General features: G+C 38.1%; 1 protein-coding gene and 1 non-coding gene across 2 annotated transcripts in view; one reads left to right on the forward strand and one right to left on the reverse strand.

Annotated features, from left to right (window-relative positions):
* GRPR (gastrin releasing peptide receptor) overlaps positions 1–19,218 on the reverse strand; it is a 334,343-nt gene that overhangs the window by 129,716 nt on the left and 185,409 nt on the right. The gene's annotated exons all lie outside the window — the stretch shown is intronic.
* On the forward strand, positions 5,271–5,377 carry LOC122690929. Its single transcript, XR_006340183.1, has one exon. It is a non-coding gene; the product is annotated as a U6 spliceosomal RNA (small nuclear RNA).

Raw genomic sequence — 19,218 nt, forward strand, 5'->3', positions numbered from 1 at the left:
GTTACTGACAAGTGTTTTCCTTTCAAAAGGCTGTAGCCCATATAATTCCTTTCATCTTCATTTTTACAGAGAAACTTAATACCTAATTAAAATGCCAACACTATTAAAGTTGAAAATCTCAAGTCAATATTGATACCATTGAAAAAATATAGCTAGCCACTCAGACTTGAATGATTTTTATAGTTTTAAAAGAAACCAGAATCTAATATTGTTTGAGATATTGTCCACCAACCAGGGAGACAGAACTGAATCACTAAGATTTGTCTCTGTGCTATAAAAAGGAGCTTAATGCTCTGGTCAGGAACCACTGAAACATAGTATTGATTTTCCGTGCTCAATTTCTCTCCCAAGTCTTAGTCTTTCACTTGAAGATAATTTCATTACTATCAGGAAGCTTGGGCAACACAGAATGAACAGCAGGAAACTAAGTTCTGTAAATGGATTCGACCTCTTCCTTCCATTTGCTAGCTTAGCCAGGCTGTTTTCCTCAGAACATGGTGTTTCATCCTCCTCTGGAGCACTATCCTTTTGAACATGTATAAGAACTTAAAGAATTTAAAATTACCTCTCTCATAAAAAAAAAAAAAAAAAAAAAAAAAAAAAAAAACCTCTCATAGCAAATAATTAACTGAACATCCATGGGCAAACTGATGAAATTTCAGATCTTGCTTTCCAGTTTTTTAACAGCTTTCTTTCCATTAAATATTTAACTTGTTGATAACTGAGGCTGTTCCCAATTATTGGCAGAAACCAACTGGTTCAATGACAATTAAGTTCCTTTGTTTTTTTGCATGGTAGCAACTCTTGAGCAACCATGCTCTTGGTCACATTTCTCTTATAAGAAGGTTGAAATTTTATTAAAAACAATATTAAATAATATTCCAAAGTCCCAGTGGGAGAGTGGGTTTTAGGAAAGAGACAGTAAAGAATCAGAACAGGAAGCAAAAGTTGCCCACTTGCTCCTGGATTTTCAATGTGACTTTATTATTACTTTTATTATTATTATTATTTTGGTAGTAGAAGATGTGAATTCTCATGTCATTAGACAAATCCATATTCAAATAAGAATGCAAAAAATTGAAAGGACTATGAGTGATTATTTATAAAATATATTCCTGATTTCTTAAAAAATATGCAGAGTCAATAAACGTTCTCTTATTATTCTCACATACTGTTGGGAGTGAATACTGACAGTTTTTTTTTTTTTTGAGGGGTAGTTGGGCAATATGGAGAAGGCAATGGCAACCCACTCCAGTACTCTTGCCTGGAAAATCCCATGGACGGAGGAGCCTGGTAGGCTGCAGTCCATGGGGTCGCTAGGAGTTGGACACGACTGAGTGACTTCACTTTCACTTTTCACTTTCATGCATTGGAGAAGGAAATGGCAACCCACTCCAGTATTCTTGCCTGGAGAATCCCAGGGACAGGAGCCTGGTGGGCTGCCGTCTATGGGGTCGCACAGAGTCGGACACGACTGAAGTGACTTAGCAGCAGCAGCAGCAGCAGTTGGGCGACAAGAATCAGGAGACTTAAAATTATCCAGGTCTTTTGAGGTATTAATTCATTCCACTTCTAGAAATTTCCTAAAGGAAATCAATCCTGAATATTCATTGGAAGAACTGATGCTGAAGCTGAAGCTCCAATACTTTGGCCATCTGATTCAAAGAGCTGACTCATTGGAAAAGACCCTGATGCTGGGAAATATTAAAGGCAGGAGGAAAAGGGGGCCACAGAGGATGAGATGGTTGGATGGCATCATCGACTCAATAGACATGAGCTTGAGCAAACTCCAGGAGATGGTGAAGGACAGGGAAGTCTAGCAAGCTGCAGTCCATGGGGTTGCAAAGAGTTGGACATGACTTAGTGACTGAACAACAACAACAAAGTAACCCGAAACAAAAAAGAATTTTGTAAAAATATGGTCTCCAAAGGGAAAAAATGAAAACAATGAAAATGCCCAGCCGATGGAAATTGTTAGATAACTTACATAAATTCATATGGAATATTAATGTCTTATTTTTCAACAAATATTTATTAAGCACCTATTATATGTCAACCATTTCTCGATAGTGGGAAAAACAAGAGTAAAGGAGATAAAAAAGATTCTTGCCTTCATGGAACCTCCATTCCAAAGGGAAAAAATACCAAAAGCCAAGTAAATAGGCAAATGAATAAAGATAATTTCACTAAGTGGTAAGTGCTAAGAAGGAAAAAATGTGATGTGCTACAGGGATTAGAATGCAAAGAAATGTCTTTTGATAATTTGTTTAGTGGTAAAAGTTAAAATATAAAACATTACATGGGAGTGGAGGCTGATTCACATTGTTGTATGGCAGAAACCAACACAACATTGTAAAGCAATTATCTTCTCATTAAAAATAAATTAAAAAAAATTATAATTCCAACTATATAAAATCATATACTTAAATTCTGGCTGAAGAGGAGAAGCTAAAACAGCTCTGGCTTGCAATTAGTCAGCTCTAGACAAGAAAGAAGTCAGGGCAGAACCTCCTCCCAGCATGCAGCATAGTTCTGTGCACTTGTTCATGGCAAGTGCTCAATCCATTTTGGTTAAACAGACTCAAAAAATTAAAGCATCACAAGAAACAGACATCAGGCAAAAAAGTAAGTGTATCTTTGCTTATTTTAAAGCAGTGATTTTCAACTGGAAGTGATAAGTGATTTTGAGGAACATTTGACATTTTTGGTTTTTCCTTGTGAGAGGTTGGCGGTGGCGGGGAGGGTGCTGCTGGCATCCAGTGTGTAGAGGCCAGAAATGCTACTGAATAGCTTACAATGCGCAAGAGAGTGCCCCTGCCTCCCATCATCACACACAACAAAGAATTTTTCTACCCCAAATGTCAATAGTGTGGATGTTAAGAAAGCCTGCTTCAGGTCAGGTCCAGAGCTGTTGTCTGAGGACATCTCTGAGATTCAAAACCACTCCAGAAACTGAAGTTGTTTGCTCATTTGTCCCTCAACAACACAGAATGCATTCAGCCTCCTGGATTCTCACTATATTCCTACTAACTTTCTGCATGGGGTGGGCTGACTTTGCCTTCCTCTCTTCCCTCAGCATTAGGGAGTCTACACACACTGATGCCCTAATGCCCGTCCACATGGAAGCCTGATGCTGACGTACAGCATTAGTCATTGAATCTCACAGAAGCTCATCAGCACCTCCAGTCAAATCTTCCTCTTTTCTCTGATTTAAATAAAGCCTTTCTTGAAGAGCTCTTCTAAAAGCAATCCAATGAGATGCTACAAAGTATGCCAAATCCAATTACTTTCTGCATTCGTGCCTATTATTTGGAAAAAGCAATCCTCCCCAAACCACTAAGGTCATTCAGAAAACATACCAAGGTGACCACATTAAAGAAAGTGGAATCTTAATGAAGGTCTCAGCACACACAAAGTACTAATGAGAGGGCAGAGTTGGCCTCTTAGTCAAGAGTCTCAAGCGTGCCCAGAATATTAACAGACATTCTTTATCCTGAGGTAAATGGCTCTCTCACAACAACAGGGATGATCCACTAATGCCTGATTCATATGCTTTGTCACAGAATGAATCAGCAGAGCCATTAATAAGTACTGCAATAGTATACAACACAAACTGTACTGGTTTTCAATATGTCCTCTCTTTTTCTGGAGGCAATTTTCTTCTGACTCAGAAGCAGATATGTGGCCCACTACAGTGATGTTTTCTACCTCTCACTAAGTAAAGTTCACTAACCTGGGTAGGCAAGGCGCATTAGGGATGCTATGGAAGCCACAGGTGAGGAGTAGAGGAAGGGTCTTGATGGATGGTGCTCTTTCACTGTGTAGTCCAACTCTCTTACCCAAGACATGGATGATAATGCTGAAGACAAGTGCATTCATTTTACATGATGCATAATAAATTACCACAAACTTAGTGGCTCAGAACAACATACATTATCCTACAGTTTTCATGGGTCCTTAGCTGGGTCCTTTACAATCAAGGTGTTGGTAGGGAACACAGTTTCTTCTAAGAATCAAGGAACTTCTTCCAAACTCACTCATATTGTTGCCAGAATTCAGGTCCTTGCAGCTGGAGGAGTGAGGCTCTCAACTCCTAGAGGCGAACCCTTTTTATAGGTTGTTCACAATATGGTCATTTGCTTCTTCAAGGCTAGCAGGGGGAGTCTCTCCTGCTTCAATCCTCTCCTTTCAGCAAAGATCTGGACCCTCTTCTAGAGGGCTCCCCTGGTTAAGTCAAGCCCACCCTGGATGTTTTCCCTTTTGACAAATTCAAAGACAATTGCTTAGGGACCTTCATTATATCTGCAAAATTCCTTCACCTTTGCCATATCCTATTGGTTAGAAGCAAGTCACAGGTTCTATCCACAATTAAGACGAGAGGATTACCCCAACGTGTAGACTCTAGGAGGTAGAAATTTTGGGAATAATCTTGGAATTCTGCCTGTCACAACAAGCTTGTAAATGTTTCAGCTGACAGCACTGACTAGAAAAGACAGTAAATACATTGGATGTCAGAGTCCATATTCTATCCAACAGGATGGCAGTTTGGAATAATAAGTCGAAAGAAACACAAAAAGAAAGACACTAGAGACCCATACTTAGCTTTTAACATAGGAGTTTGACTTAATAACAATTCCTAGAAAAAAGATGTGGGGATCTTAATTGTTTATAAGCACAAAAAGTAATATTTGTATAATATAATTTTTAAAAAACTCAAAATGCAATTTATAGAGCAATAATACATAGTGTCTAGATCAAGAAAGAAAACATAAACAGTGGGCCTGGTACTGCATGTACCAAATCACATCTGGAAATTTTTTGGCAGTTCTGGGTTAACTTTTTTATATATATAAATTTATTTATTTATTTTTTGGCTGCTGGTTCTTTGTTTCTGCAAGGACTTTTCTACATTTGCGGTGAGCAGGGGCTACTCTCTAGTTGCAGTTTGCAGGCTTCCCCACTGCAGTGGCTTCTCTTGTTGTAGAGCACAGGCTCAGTAGTTGTGGAATGTGGGATCTTCCCAGATCAGGGATTGAACCCATGGCTCCTGTATTGGCAGGTGGATTCTTTACCACTGAACTACAAGGGAAGTCCCTGGGTTTAACATTTTAATCTGAACACTGCCCAAATGAAATCTTGAAAGCAAAACATATGACAAATGCTTTAAGGAATTATGGATGTTTATAAAAGAAACTGAAGAGGAAAGAGCATTGCAAACATGTAAGAGTTGAGAAAGCAGAAATAAGACTCATAGATAAGAGTTACGAGGAGTGCTCGCTTCGGCAGCACATATACTAAAATTGGAACGATACAGAGAAGATTAGCATGGCCCCTGCGCAAGGATGACACGCAAATTCGTGAAGCGTTCCATATTTTTACAGTCATCAAGACAGTATGGTACTGGCACAAAGACAGAAATATAGATCAATGGAACAGAATAGAAAGCCCAGAGACAAATCCACGAACCTATGGACACCTTATCTTTGACAAAGGAGGCAAGGATATACAATGGAAAAAAGACAACCTCTTTAACAAGTGGTGCTGGGAAAACTGGTCAACCACTTGTAAAAAAATGAAACTAGAACACTTTCTAACACCATACACAAAAATAAACTCAAAATGGATTAAAGATCGAAATGTAAGACCAGAAACTATAAAACTCCTAGAGGATAACGTAGGCAAAACACTCTCTGACATGAATCACAGCAGGATCCTCTATGACCCACCTCCCAGAATATTGGAAATTAAGGCAAAACTAAACAAATGGGACCTAATGAAACTTAAAAGCTTTTGCACAACAAAGGAAGTGATAAGCAAGGTGAAAAGACAGCCCTCAGATTGGGAGAAAATAATTGCAAATGAAGCAACAGACAAAGGATTAATCTCAAAAATATACAAGCAACTCCTGCAGCTCAATTCCAGAAAAATAAATGACCCAATCAAAAAATGGGCCAAAGAACTAAAGAGACATTTCTCCAAAGAAGACATACAGATGGCGAACAAACACATGAAAAGATGCTCAACATCACTCATTATCAGAGAAATGCAAATCAAAACCACAATGAGGTACCATTACACGCCAGTCAGGATGGCTGCTATCCAAAAGTCTACAAGCAATAAATGCTGGAGAGGGTGTGGAGAAAAGGGAACCCTCTTACACTGTTGGTGGGAATGCAAACTAGTACAGCCACTATGGAAAACAGTGTGGAGATTCCTTTAAAAACTGGAAATAGAACTGCCATATGACCCAGCAATCCCACTTCTGGGCAAACACACAGAGGAAACCAGATCTGAAAGAGACATGTGCACCCCAATGTTCATCGCAGCACTGTTTATAATAGCCAGGACATGGAAGCAACCTAGATGCCCATCAGCAGATGAATGGATAAGGAAGCTGTGGTACATATACACAATGGAATATTACTCAGCCATTAAAAAGAATTCATTTGAATCAGTTCTAATGAGATGGATGAAACTGGAGCCCATCATACAGAGTGAAGTAAGCCAGAAAGATAAAGAACATTACAGCATACTAACACATATATATGGAATTTAGAAAGATGGTAATGATAACCCTATATGCAAAAAAGAAAAAGAGACACAGATGTACAGAACAGACTTTTGGACTCTGTGGGAGAAGGCGAGGGTGGGATGTTTCGAGAGAACAGCATGTATATTATCTATAGTGAAACAGATCACCAGCCCAGGTGGGATGCATGAGACAAGTGCTCGGGCCTGGTGCACTGGGAAGACCCAGAGGAATCGGGTGGAGAGGGAGGTGGGAGGGGGGATCGGGATGGGGAATACATGTAACTCCATGGCTGATTCATGTCAATGTATGAAAAACCCACTGCATTTTGTGAAGTAATTAGCCTCCAACTAATAAAAATAAATGAAAAAAAAAAAAAAAGAGTTACGAGGAAACATATTTCCCTTCAGTATAAGAAATACAGTTCTAATATTTAGAACTGTACACAAAGGAAATTTCTTATGGGGAAGGGAATTCATATTCAAGGCTACTCCCACCCATGGATACTCTTGATTCCCTTCCCACCTCCATTAATTATGTACTTTCTCATTTTTATGTTTGCACAACTTCATCTTCTCATTGGTGATCATGCATAGTTCTCTTCCATCACATACATATTCATTCCCTGGCCTCACATTCCACCAAGCTGATGACTCTTCTTTGCCTCTTCTTTGAAGCCTGACTTTTTGAGAGAGGGGCATGCACTTGCGATCTGCTGTCCACAGCCCTCACTTCTGTATCAGTCCACCTAGTCTGGCTTCTGCCCTCACCAGGCCACCCAAATGGATCTTTGTAATGTCACTGTGGATTAATGCTTTTTGCAAGTTCTCTTACATGACTCTGTTGACCACATCCTGCTTTTTGAAATCGTCTCTTTCCTTGGTTTCTCTGACATTACACTTTCTTACCACCTCTCTGACTCCTTTGGCCACTCTTCTAAGCCTTCTTTGTGGTCTCTCTCACATTTGATGAACACCGATACTCACTGATGCTCCCCAAGGCTCTGTCTTGGGTCTACTCTGTTCTCATTCTACACGGTATCTTTTGTTGTATTAGTGACTACCATTGTTCTAACTGCCTAATACATCCTGAGATAGCTCCATTCCAGGATAGCTCATTCTCTTCTGAAATCTTCCGGAAAATGTATCTCCAAAGACCAACTCAATGGCTTTATTGGAAAACCCTGGAGTAACCTGAATCTCAATATATCCAAACTTGAACTCACAATCCCTCACCTCAACCTACTCCCCTACCAAAACCCTTTCCTACAAGTTCCTCATTTCACAGAATGGTTCGCAGGATGTCCCCCCCAATTCTTACCAGCTCTCCCTAGTCCATCAGTCTGTAAGTTCTGAAGACATTTGCCAGATCCATCTAATATTTTCCATTCCCATTGATACTACCTTGAATCAAACCATCAACTTCTGCTTCAGTTATATCATCAGCATCATTGTTAACTTCACTAACATTTACTAAATGACTACTATTTACAAGGGGCTGTTCTAGTACTATACACACACACACACACATATTCATCTATTCTACAAAAGAAACCTATGACAATAGGTACTCATTTTCCCCATTTTATAGAGGTAGAAATTGGGAAACTAAGGCCCAGAGAGATTAAGAACCCTTCTCAAGTTCACACACTTAGTAAATGAGAAACCAGGATATTAACCTGCAGGCTTAACCAGTTTACTACATGTAGGGGCTGAATAAATTTTCCTTGAATTAATAAACTAAACTGACTAAGTAAATTCTAGTTGATTAGCTATAGAAGGGATTTTTGCTGTGGGTGAAAGATTAGATTACAGGAGTATTTCTCAACTGTCTTTGATGAAGGACATTTTAAAATTTCCTATCAACTGTGGTCTCATATTTTTGTGTAATACAATATCATGTGCTTGACTTTCATAGCAATACTGAATACAACAAAAGTTTCTGAACACTTTCCATTTCTGTACTCAATTGTTATGGTCCAGTAAGAGACTGTGGTCTGGCATTAGTCTGTGACCTACACTTTGATTTCCACTGGACTAAAGGACCCATGGGATCCCTTCCAACACTAAGATTTTGTATTTGGTAGCACTGTAAATAAGACTCAAAGAGGAAAAGTCTTCCCCTTTGAGAATTTACATTAAGCCAGTGGGAATAATCTACTCTCAACATACCAACTAGCAGAATGGTATATGCTAAGTGCTGTAGTGAGAAAACCACATGCACATCCAAAAAGATGCAGAATCCATGTTCCTCAATCTTAGCATAAATCTAGCAGGCTGGATTTGACTAATACCCCTAAAATGTGGAAGAGAAAGAAGAGTGTAATTCAGAATATGTCCTTTTAGAATGTACTAACAGAAGAACTCATTCGGGTGGTAAATATTAATGGATATTTCAAATACTAAATGCTATTCAATAGTTTTTCTTAAAACTAAGACTTGCTCATACACACTGAAATTGGAATATATCCAAGATATTTTTAAGTGAAAAAAAGCAGCCAAATGATATTTCCAATTATATATCCAATGAGGAACTTGTATTTGGAATATACAAAGAAGCCTTATAACTCATTTATAAAAAGATAAACAACCCAATTTTAAAACTGGCAAAGGATCCAAACAGACATTTCTCCAAAGAAGATACAAAAATGACTGATAAGCACATGAAAATACATTCAGCATCATTAGTCACTAGGAAAATGCAAATCCAAATTACAATGAGATTCCACTTAACACCCGTTGGGACAGTAATAATCAAAAAGACAGACAATAACAAGTGAAGAAATTAGAACTCTCATATGTTACTGGTAGGAATATAAAATGGTGCAGCCACTTTAGAAGACAATATGGTAGTTCCTTGAAAAATTAAACACAGAGTTTACCACGTGACCCAGCAATTTCACTCCTAGATATAAATGCAAGAGAAATTAAAAAATACATCCACACAAATGTTCATAGCAGCAATATTACTAACTGCTAAAAAGTAGAAACAACACTTATGTCCATGAATAGACAAATGATGCATAGATAAACAGATGATGGAATATTGATGGTGTATACATATTACGGAATATTGTTCGGTAATAAAAAGAAATGAAGTACTGATACATGCTACAGAATGGATAAACCTTCCAAGTGTTATGCTAAGTGAAAGAAGCCAGATACAAAAGACCACATACTGTATGATTCCATTTATATAAAATGTCCAGAATAAGCAAATTCATACACACAGAAAATAGATTAGTGGTTGCCAGGGGCTGAGGAGGGGAGGAGGAAATGGGGAGTGACTGCTAACAGGCACTGAGTTTCTTTTTGGGATAATGAAAACGTTCTGATATTAGATTGTGGTGGTGGTTGCATTCTGTGAACATATTAAAAACCATTAAATTTTATATTTTAAATGGGTAAAATGTATACATGTGAATTATATTTCAATAAAGTTGTTAAAAATAATTGCCACTGCCAGTTCCTTGGAACAATTCAGACACAGATAAGCAAGAGGGACTATTGATCTCTTAATATAATTTCTATGTTTTTGGGCATCTCTAAACTTAAAGTCATGACCCACTGCTCACTAACTGAACCAGTATTACAAAAAGCAAAGGATTAAAACTGAGAGCAAGTTTATCTGCATAGGTACAATCTAGTGAAATGTCCCAGGTGAAGAACTGTCCCAGGTTGATGCAAGACATTGTTTTATTAAAAAAACAGCTTGTACCTCAAATAGCCAAAGCAATCTTGAGAAAGAACCTCGAATAGCCAAAGCAATCTTGAGAAAGAAGAATGGAACTGGAGCAATAAACCTGCCTGACTTCAGACTATACTACAAAGCCACAGTCATCAAGACAGTATGGTACTGGCACAAAGACAGAAATATAGATCAATGGAACAGAATAGAAAGCCCAGAGATAAATCCATGAACCTATGGACACCTTATCTTCGACAAAAGAGGCAAGAATATACAATGGAAAAAAGACAACCTCTTTAACAAGTGGTGCTGGGAAAACTGGTCAACCACTTGTAAAAAAATGAAACTAGAACACTTTCTAACACCATACACAAAAATAAACTCAAAATGGATTAAAGATCGAAATGTAAGACCAGAAACTATAAAACTCCTAGAGGAGAACATAGGCAAAACACTCTCCGACATGAGTCACAGCAGGATCCTCTATGACCCACCTCCCAGAATATTGGAAATAAAAGCAAAACTAAACAAATGGGACCTAATGAAACTTAAAAGCTTTTGCACTACAAAGGAAACGATAAGCAAGGTGAAAAGACAGCCCTCAGATTGGGAGAAAATAATTGCAAATGAAGCAACAGACAAAGGATTAATCTCAAAAATATACAAGCAACTCCTGCAGTTCAATTCCAGAAAAATAAATGACCCAATCAAAAAATGGGCCAAAGAACTAAAGAGACATTTCTCCAAAGAAGACATACAGATGGCGAACAAACACATGAAAAGATGCTCAACATCACTCATCATCAGAGAAATGCAAATCAAAACCACAATGAGGTACCATTACACGCCAGTCAGGATGGCTGCTATCCAAAAGTCTACAAGCAATAAATGCTGGAGAGGGTGTGGAGAAAAGGGAACCCTCTTACACTGTTGGTGGGAATGCAAACTAGTACAGCCGCTATGGAGAAGAGTGTGGAGATTTCTTTAAAAACTGGAAATAGAACTGCCATATGACCCAGCAATCCCACTTCTGGCATACACACCCAGGAAACCAGATCTGAAAGAGACACGTGCACCCCAATGTTCATTGCAGCACTGTTTATAATAGCCAGGACATGGAAGCAACCTAGATGTCCATCAGCAGATGAATGGATAAGGAAGCTGTGGTACATATACACCATGGAATATTATTCAACCATTAAAAAGAATTCATTTGAATCAGTTCTAATGAGATGGATGAAACTGGAGCCCATCATACAGAGTGAAGTAAGCCAGAAAGAAAAACACCAATACAGTATACTAACGCATATATATGGAATTTAGAAAGATGGTAACGATAACCCTATATGCAAAAAAGAAAAAGAGACACAGATGTACAGAACAGACTTTTGGACCCTGTGGGAGAAGGCGAGGGTGGGATGTTTCGAGAGAACAGCATCAAAACATGTATATTATCTATAGTGAAACAGATCACCAGCCCAGGTGGGATGCATGAGACAAGTGCTCATGGCTGGTGCACTGGGAAGACCCAGAGGGATCAGGTGGGGAGGGAGGTGGGAGGGGGGATCGGGATGGGGAATACATGTAAATCCATGGCTGAATCATGTCAATGTATGGCAAAAACCACTACAAAATTGTAAAGTGATTAGCCTCCAACTAATAAAAATAAATGGAAAAAAAAAAACACAACGAACAACAGCTTGTCCTTTAAAATACAAGTTCCAAAAAAAAAAAAAAGATTAAACTTGAAAATAAAATAAAATAAAATATAAGGTCCCCTCCTGCCTCCTAAAATTGACAACTATGCAGCTATTTTTATTTCTGAAACTGAAGTGTTTTGGCAGTTCCTAATTGTGCGATAGATTAAATATCTCTGAAAAAATTATTGAAAAAGAACCATTCCCTAATGTCTTACAACCAGAACTCCCTTTAAGCAGGCAAGAGGTTGAACAAGCAACATGACCATCACCTGAGCACCTGACTTACTCACTCCAGGTTTCTGCACACTCTGGAAACCAAGACATATCTTTCAATTTTAGTTTGAAATAATTGAAAATTTAGAAAAAAGTTGCAAAATTAGTAAAAAGAATTTCTAAGTACACATTACTACTTTTAGTGCTCTGTCACATTTGCTTCTCATATTCTGTCTCTCTATACACACACACACACAAAAGCAAAACACATACTGTTTTTTTCTAAACCTTTTGCAGATAGCATGCACATTTACCCCTTAATCCTTCAGTTTGGATTTCCTAAATATTCTAACATGCTCTCAACATATAACCATACATAACCATAACACAGTTGTTGAAATTGCAAAATTTAGCACTGATGCAGTATTTTTATCTAATCTATAGTCTGTGTTCCAATTTTATTGATTCTTCCAACATACTTAATATCATTTTTTCCTAGTGCAGTATCCAGTCCAGGATTACATGTTGCATTTAGCTGGCATGTATATTTAGTCTCCTTCAATCTGGGACAGTTCCTAAGCCTTTTTTTATTCTTTCATCAATTTTTTATTTCATTTATTATTTTTAAAGAGTATGAGCTAATTGTTTTATAGAATATCCCTTGATACAGGTTTATCTAATGATTTCTCATGATTTGATTTAAGTGACACATATCTGGCTGGAATACAACATGAGTGATGTGTCTTTCTTAGGTATCATATCTGGAAGCACATCATGCCAGTTACGCCTTTGCTCAGTTGCTTAGTTGTGTCTGACACTTTGTAACCCTGTGGACTGTAGCCCACCAGGCTCTTCTGTCCACAGGATTTTCCAGGCAAGAATACTGGACTGGTTTGCCATTTCCTTCTCCAGGGGATCTTCGCGACCCAGGGAATGAACCTGTATATCCTGCATTTCCTGCAATGGCAGGCAGATTCTTTGTCATTTGGTTAAAGTTTATTGCTTCACTGTACAGATTTTTCTTTTGTAACTTTATAAGCAATCAGTAAGGAGATACTGTGAGACTATGTAAATATCCTACTCCTCACTAAGCTACCTTCCTTCTCAATTTTAAAGAGAATTTAAAATAAGCCTCACAATTAAAAAAAAATAGTCTCAAAACTCTTGAGTTTACAGAGAATGTCTTCTAACTACATGTTTGAGGTGAAGCTGTCTTAGATTTTAAATCCAGGAGGCAGGAACTGGTCCATGGACTTTACTTGGTACAGAAACCAACTGTGATATGCGTTCATGATAACAATGAAAAATTCTTAGCAGCAGTAACAGATGAGCTTAGATTGGATATTTCAAATATGATACATCCATTCTAAGGAATGCCATGCAATAGTGCTGAATCCAAAAATAGTTTTATATATACTCAAATTGAAATATATCCAAGAAATTTTTAAGCGAGAAAACCAGGGTATATAAAAGTATGCACAGTATAATCTCATTTATGTTTTTTAAAACTATATTTGTACTTTTACATATGAATATATGTAAATTTATAGACACTCTCCTGGAAGAATACACACCAAACTGTTAACAGTAATTACCTCTCTGGAGGCAAATGGAAAATTGGCGAGGGGGTGGTGCTTGGTCTGTTGGGAATAAGACATTCACTTTTTAGTCTAGACATCTCTGTTTTTAGAACAGGAATGCACTTACATTTTATTAAAGTATATATGTATATTTTAAAGCATTTATTTGCTAAAAACACTTCCTTTGGCATTATTTTCAAGATTTGCTTTTTGACAGTCTAATTACTATTCATGTGAATAAAAGGCCTTGCAGATAAATAAAGTCTCCTTTGCCTCCATCTCACTGATATATATGTGACATGTCCATGTTAAATGTATACTGTGATATGTATAAGCATGCATATGTGATATGTATGTTGTGCTCCCAGAAAATTACAAACTGAGACATAATTTTCTACCATTTCCCAATAGTCCTAACTTTCACAGTTGGTGGTTATTTAATCTGTTGAGATTTGAGTTAATCATATTCAACTTGTCATGACTCTAGCAAACCAATAATGTAATTAATGTCCAAGAACATATAATGAACAGACCTCAGATATCGACTGAGGGAAATAGAGCTGTAAAACAGTGAGGAGTTAACAGAGTTTCTCTCGGTCTTTCCAACTGTGATTTATGTAGAAAAGCACTTTACTTACAGTAGCTACTATTTTTTTATCTTGCTGTTTATGACAAATTTTCAAAAATTACAAAAGTAGACTGTACCTCAATATAGCCATCACCCAATTTTAATAATTATCAACTAAGTTAATTTAATCTCCCCACCAGCACTACCCTACCATTACTATTGGAGGACTATTCTCCATGGGTCTCCTGTGTATATCTGTATACCTTGTGAGCAGAGGTGCTGACTGCCTTGTTATAAACTATCCCTTCAAGAATGTTTACATAGTGAACAGTCTTGGCTGATAAAGATAGAGTCTGTCTTCAGGGCAGAGGACCAATCTGTTAATTGACCAATATAACAAAGATAATGTCTAGAATGGGAAAGACTAGAGATCTCTTCAAGAAAATTAGAGATACCAAGGGAATATTTCATGCAAAGATAGGCTCAATAAAGGACAGAAATGGTATGGACCTAACAGAAGCAGAAGATATTAAGAAGAGGTGGCAAGAATACACAGAAGAACTGTACAAACAAGATCTTCATGACCCAGATAACCACAATGGTGTGATCACTCACCTAGAGCCAGATATCCTGGAATGTGAAGTCAAGTGGGCCTTAGGAAGCACCACTAAGAACAAAGCTAGTGGAGATGATGGAATTCCAGTTGAGCTATTTCAAATCCTGAAAGATGATGCTGTGAAATGCTGCACTCAATATGTCAGCAAATTTGGAAAATTCAGCAGTGGCCACAGGACTGGAAATGGTTAGTTTTCATTCCAATCCCAAAGAAAGGCAATGCCAAAGAATGCTCAAATTACCGCACAATTGCACTCATCTCACACACTAGTAAAGTAATGCTCAAAATTCTCCAAGCCAGGCTTCAGCAATACGTGAACCATGAACTTCCAGATGTTCAAGCTAGTTTTAGAAAAGGCAGCGGAACCAGAGATCAAATTGCCAAAATCCGCTGGATTATCAAAAAAAGCAAGAGAGTTTCAGGAAAATATCTATTTCTGCTTTACTGACTATGCCAAAGCCTTTGACTGTGTGGATCACGATAAACTGTGGAAAACTCTGAAAGAGATGGGCATACCAGACCACCTGACCTGCCTCTTGAGAAACCTGTATGCAGGTCAGGAAGCAACAGCCTGGTTCCAAATAGGGAAAGGAGTACATCAAGGGTGTATATTGTCACCCTACTTATTTAACTTACATGCAGAGTACATCATGTGAAACGCTGGACTGGAGGAAGCACAAGCTGGAATCAAGATTGCTGGGAGAAATATCCATAACTTCAGATATGCAGATGACACCACCATTATGGCAGAACGTGAAGAAGAACTAAAGAGCCTCTTGATGAAAGTGAAAGAAGTGAGTGAAAAAGTTGGCTTAAAGCTCAACATTCAGAAAACTAAGATCATGGCATCTGCTCCAAACACTTCATGGCAAATAGATGGGGAAACAGTGGCTGACTTTATTTTGGGGGGCTCCAAAATCACTGCAGATGGTGATTGCAGCCATGAAATTAAAAGATGCTTACTCCTTGGAAGGAAAGTTATGACTAACCTAGACAGCATACTGAAAAGCAGAGACATTACTTTGCCAATAAAGGTCCGTCTAGTCAAGGCTATGATTTTTCCAGTAGTCATCTATGGATGTGAGAATTGGACTGTTTATTTTGGGGGGCTCCAAAATCACTGCAGATGGTGATTGCAGCGATGAAATTAAAAGATGCTTACTCCTTGGAAGGAAAGTTATGACTAACCTAGACAGCATACTGAAAAGCAGAGACATTACTTTGCCAATAAAGGTCCATCTAGTCAAGGCTATGATTTTTCCAGTAGTCATCTATGGATGTGAGAATTGGACTGTAAAGAAAGCTGAGTACTGAAGAATAGATGCTTTTGAACTGTGGTGTTGGAGAAGACTCTTGAGAGTCCCTTGGACTGCAAGGAGATCCAACCAGTCCATCCTAAAGGAGATCAGTCCTGGGTGTTCATTGGAAGGACTGATGTTGAAGCTGAAACTCCCAATACTTTGGCCACCTGATTTGAAGAACTGACTCATTTGAAAAGACCCTGATGCTGGGAAAGATTGAAGGTAGGAGAAGGGGATGACAGAGCATAAGATGGTTGGATGGCATCACCGACTCGATGGACATGAATTTGAGCAAGCTCCTGGAGTTGGTGATGGACAGGGAAGCCTGGTATGCTGCAGTCCATGGGGTCACAAAGAGTCAGACATGAGTGAGTGACTGGACTGAACAGGCCTTTTTAAAAATTAGGGCCAAAATTAAGTTCTTTAGTGTACTGATAAGATTTCAAATAACATGTACTAAATGGACTATATTAGTGATGTGATATTTTATCATGTTTCCTTTTTGTAGGCATTAAGCATTTCTGAGCTCTCTTGATCAAAGTGGAAAATAAATGATAAAATCATTTGAATAACAGATACACAAAAGGTCACATACAAAAATTAAAAGGCAGGATGTTTAACCAAGGATGAATAAAAGAGGGGCCTGGACCGGAACAAATTGTGTCTGGAAGGTTAGGGGTTATTTATAGCTACGCTCAGCCAGCAAGAGGAACAAGACTAGCAGTCCGTACACAAATCATGTTCATGTCAGACAGAGAAAGCACGGGGCCTGGGAAGCCTTTTCCTTCTGTTCTCCTGCCAAGGAGAGGGATGTATAGGCTGGTAAACTTGAAGTTGAGTTTAGAACAGATGAGAATGTGCTCCCAGAATATTTACCTGTTCTAAATAATATCAACCTCTTCAGGTTTGATGCACTGCACCTCTAAGTAGGGGGAAGCAATGTCACATTATTTATTGAGTATCCACTACGTATCTGACAATTTGCCAGGCGCTTTTTGTACTGTTATCATAATAAAGATAAGGGAGGTAAAGTTTCAGGGAGCTTGAACAATCTGACAAATGAATGATTTCATGTGGACAAGCATTTGTTACAATTTGCTAAGTGCCAAGCACTGTTACATACATTTCAATACACAGATGAAAGACACAGGACTCTAACCTTCAGGGAGTTCCCAATTTAGTAGGAGAGACAGAGATATAAGCTCATAATTATAGTATAATTTCATATGCAGCTGTTGTGGCTCTGAATGTTAAAACCAAATTATATCACTGAGAAAAACTGCATTGCCAAAAACGAGAAAGAATATTTATTTACCAATCAAAAGCTGGGGATAACCCATTCTAGTTTCTAAAAGCATTGAAATTTGAGGCTTTCTTTAAAAAGAAAGTAAGATGCCTTTGGAAAACTGCCTTGTGGTCAACATGGAAGAGGGTCTTTACGACCCTTGAGCAGGCAAGGGGATCGCAAATCTTATGTCATGAAAAGGCAAATCGAAAAAGCTACATTGATAGCCATGGGAATGTATAGGATCCGAAAGTCAATATCACTCTCTTTTATCAGTTTTCCTAACTCACCTTACTCATCCGCTCATTCCAAAGACTGACAGCAAGCTAATCAACCTATAGTTTGAACAATCTTCCTCCTTATTGGAAAAGAGAAAGACTATTTGCCCAGGTCTCACTGCCAAGAAGCTTTCCTGACATTGTAGATTTCTCCAAGATTCCAGACAATAGTTTCATCTACTAGATCTTTTGCTTGGCTTGGTAAAAAGAACATAGGTTTGGCATTTGTATGTCAGCTCTGTCACCTTCTCTGAACTACAGTTTCTCCCTAGCATACAGATTTTTCAAAATACAATATAACATTAAAAAAAAAATCTAAATAGACAATGACTTGGCAGAGTAGAGAACTCATCGGTCATTAAATAATGGCAACCCATAGTCCTTACTTGAAGAGTGTGAAAATTGAATGATGCACAAAACAATTCAACTCAGAAATAAATACATGCTCCTGTTGTAAGAAAGGAGGTACATTTATGAAAATGTAATCGAAGTGACAGCAAAAGCAAGAAAGAAGACAATTAAAAGCAAAAATATGCAATTATAATCTAGAGTCAAGCACATCTCTCTCTCCCCTTATTATGGATAATTTCTGCTGTTGCTTTATTTATTTATTTAGTTGTCTGCTACTACTTTCGACTGTGGCCTTAAAATTGGGAGGTACAGGCTTAGGTGTTCTCTTCCAGTCTGGATGCTGACCTCAAATCTCTTCCTACATTTCCCTCTGGAGGGGAAACATGTTCAGTAGGCTCTGACGGGTGAGAGGAAGAAAATAACTCCAGGAGAACAGGGTAGGGACACTGCACATCAAGGTTTGCCTGATGGAGCTTGAGGTGGCCAACTCACCACGTTCTTGGGGTTTGAGAAATACCACAAAGGAGAAGAGAAGCTCCAATTATGTTCCTAAGGACAAAACATGCACGTTTCAAAGTTTCATTAAGAACTAGTCATGACTTCAGATAAATCCAGCTCAACTAATATCTAAGGAGACAAGGGCAACTTCTATAGATTATCTTTTCTCAGTCATCTCTACTCACTCTGGGAATTGAACCTCCTCGGCTTCTCTTGGCATTGAGATTGAGGGGATAATTAAAATAACTTCTCTTCCAACCACTTAACAATTTTTCAAATTCCTGATTTCAGAAATCCTAAATAAACATTTCTTCCTTTACACAAGCTCTTTTTTCTCTCACCCCTCTCTACTTAGGACACTCTCACTCATCACTCACTTTCCTGAACAACTTTCAGCAACTCTCAGTCAATTTCCCTGACACCCACTTTACCTCTATATTCCCAAAACACTATTAAAATTACTTGTGTTATGAAATTTTACATTTGTTTTTTTCCTGCATTTCACTAATCTTTAAGCCCCTCAGTCATTAATGCAGTTTTTGCTTTCTGGGCTGCTGTGAGTATACTGTGATGCTTGGCACCAAACAAACAGTCAAATGAATGCTTATGGAT

This window comes from Cervus elaphus, chromosome X (genome assembly GCF_910594005.1).
Source record: "Cervus elaphus chromosome X, mCerEla1.1, whole genome shotgun sequence".
Taxonomy (NCBI): domain Eukaryota; kingdom Metazoa; phylum Chordata; class Mammalia; order Artiodactyla; family Cervidae; genus Cervus; species Cervus elaphus.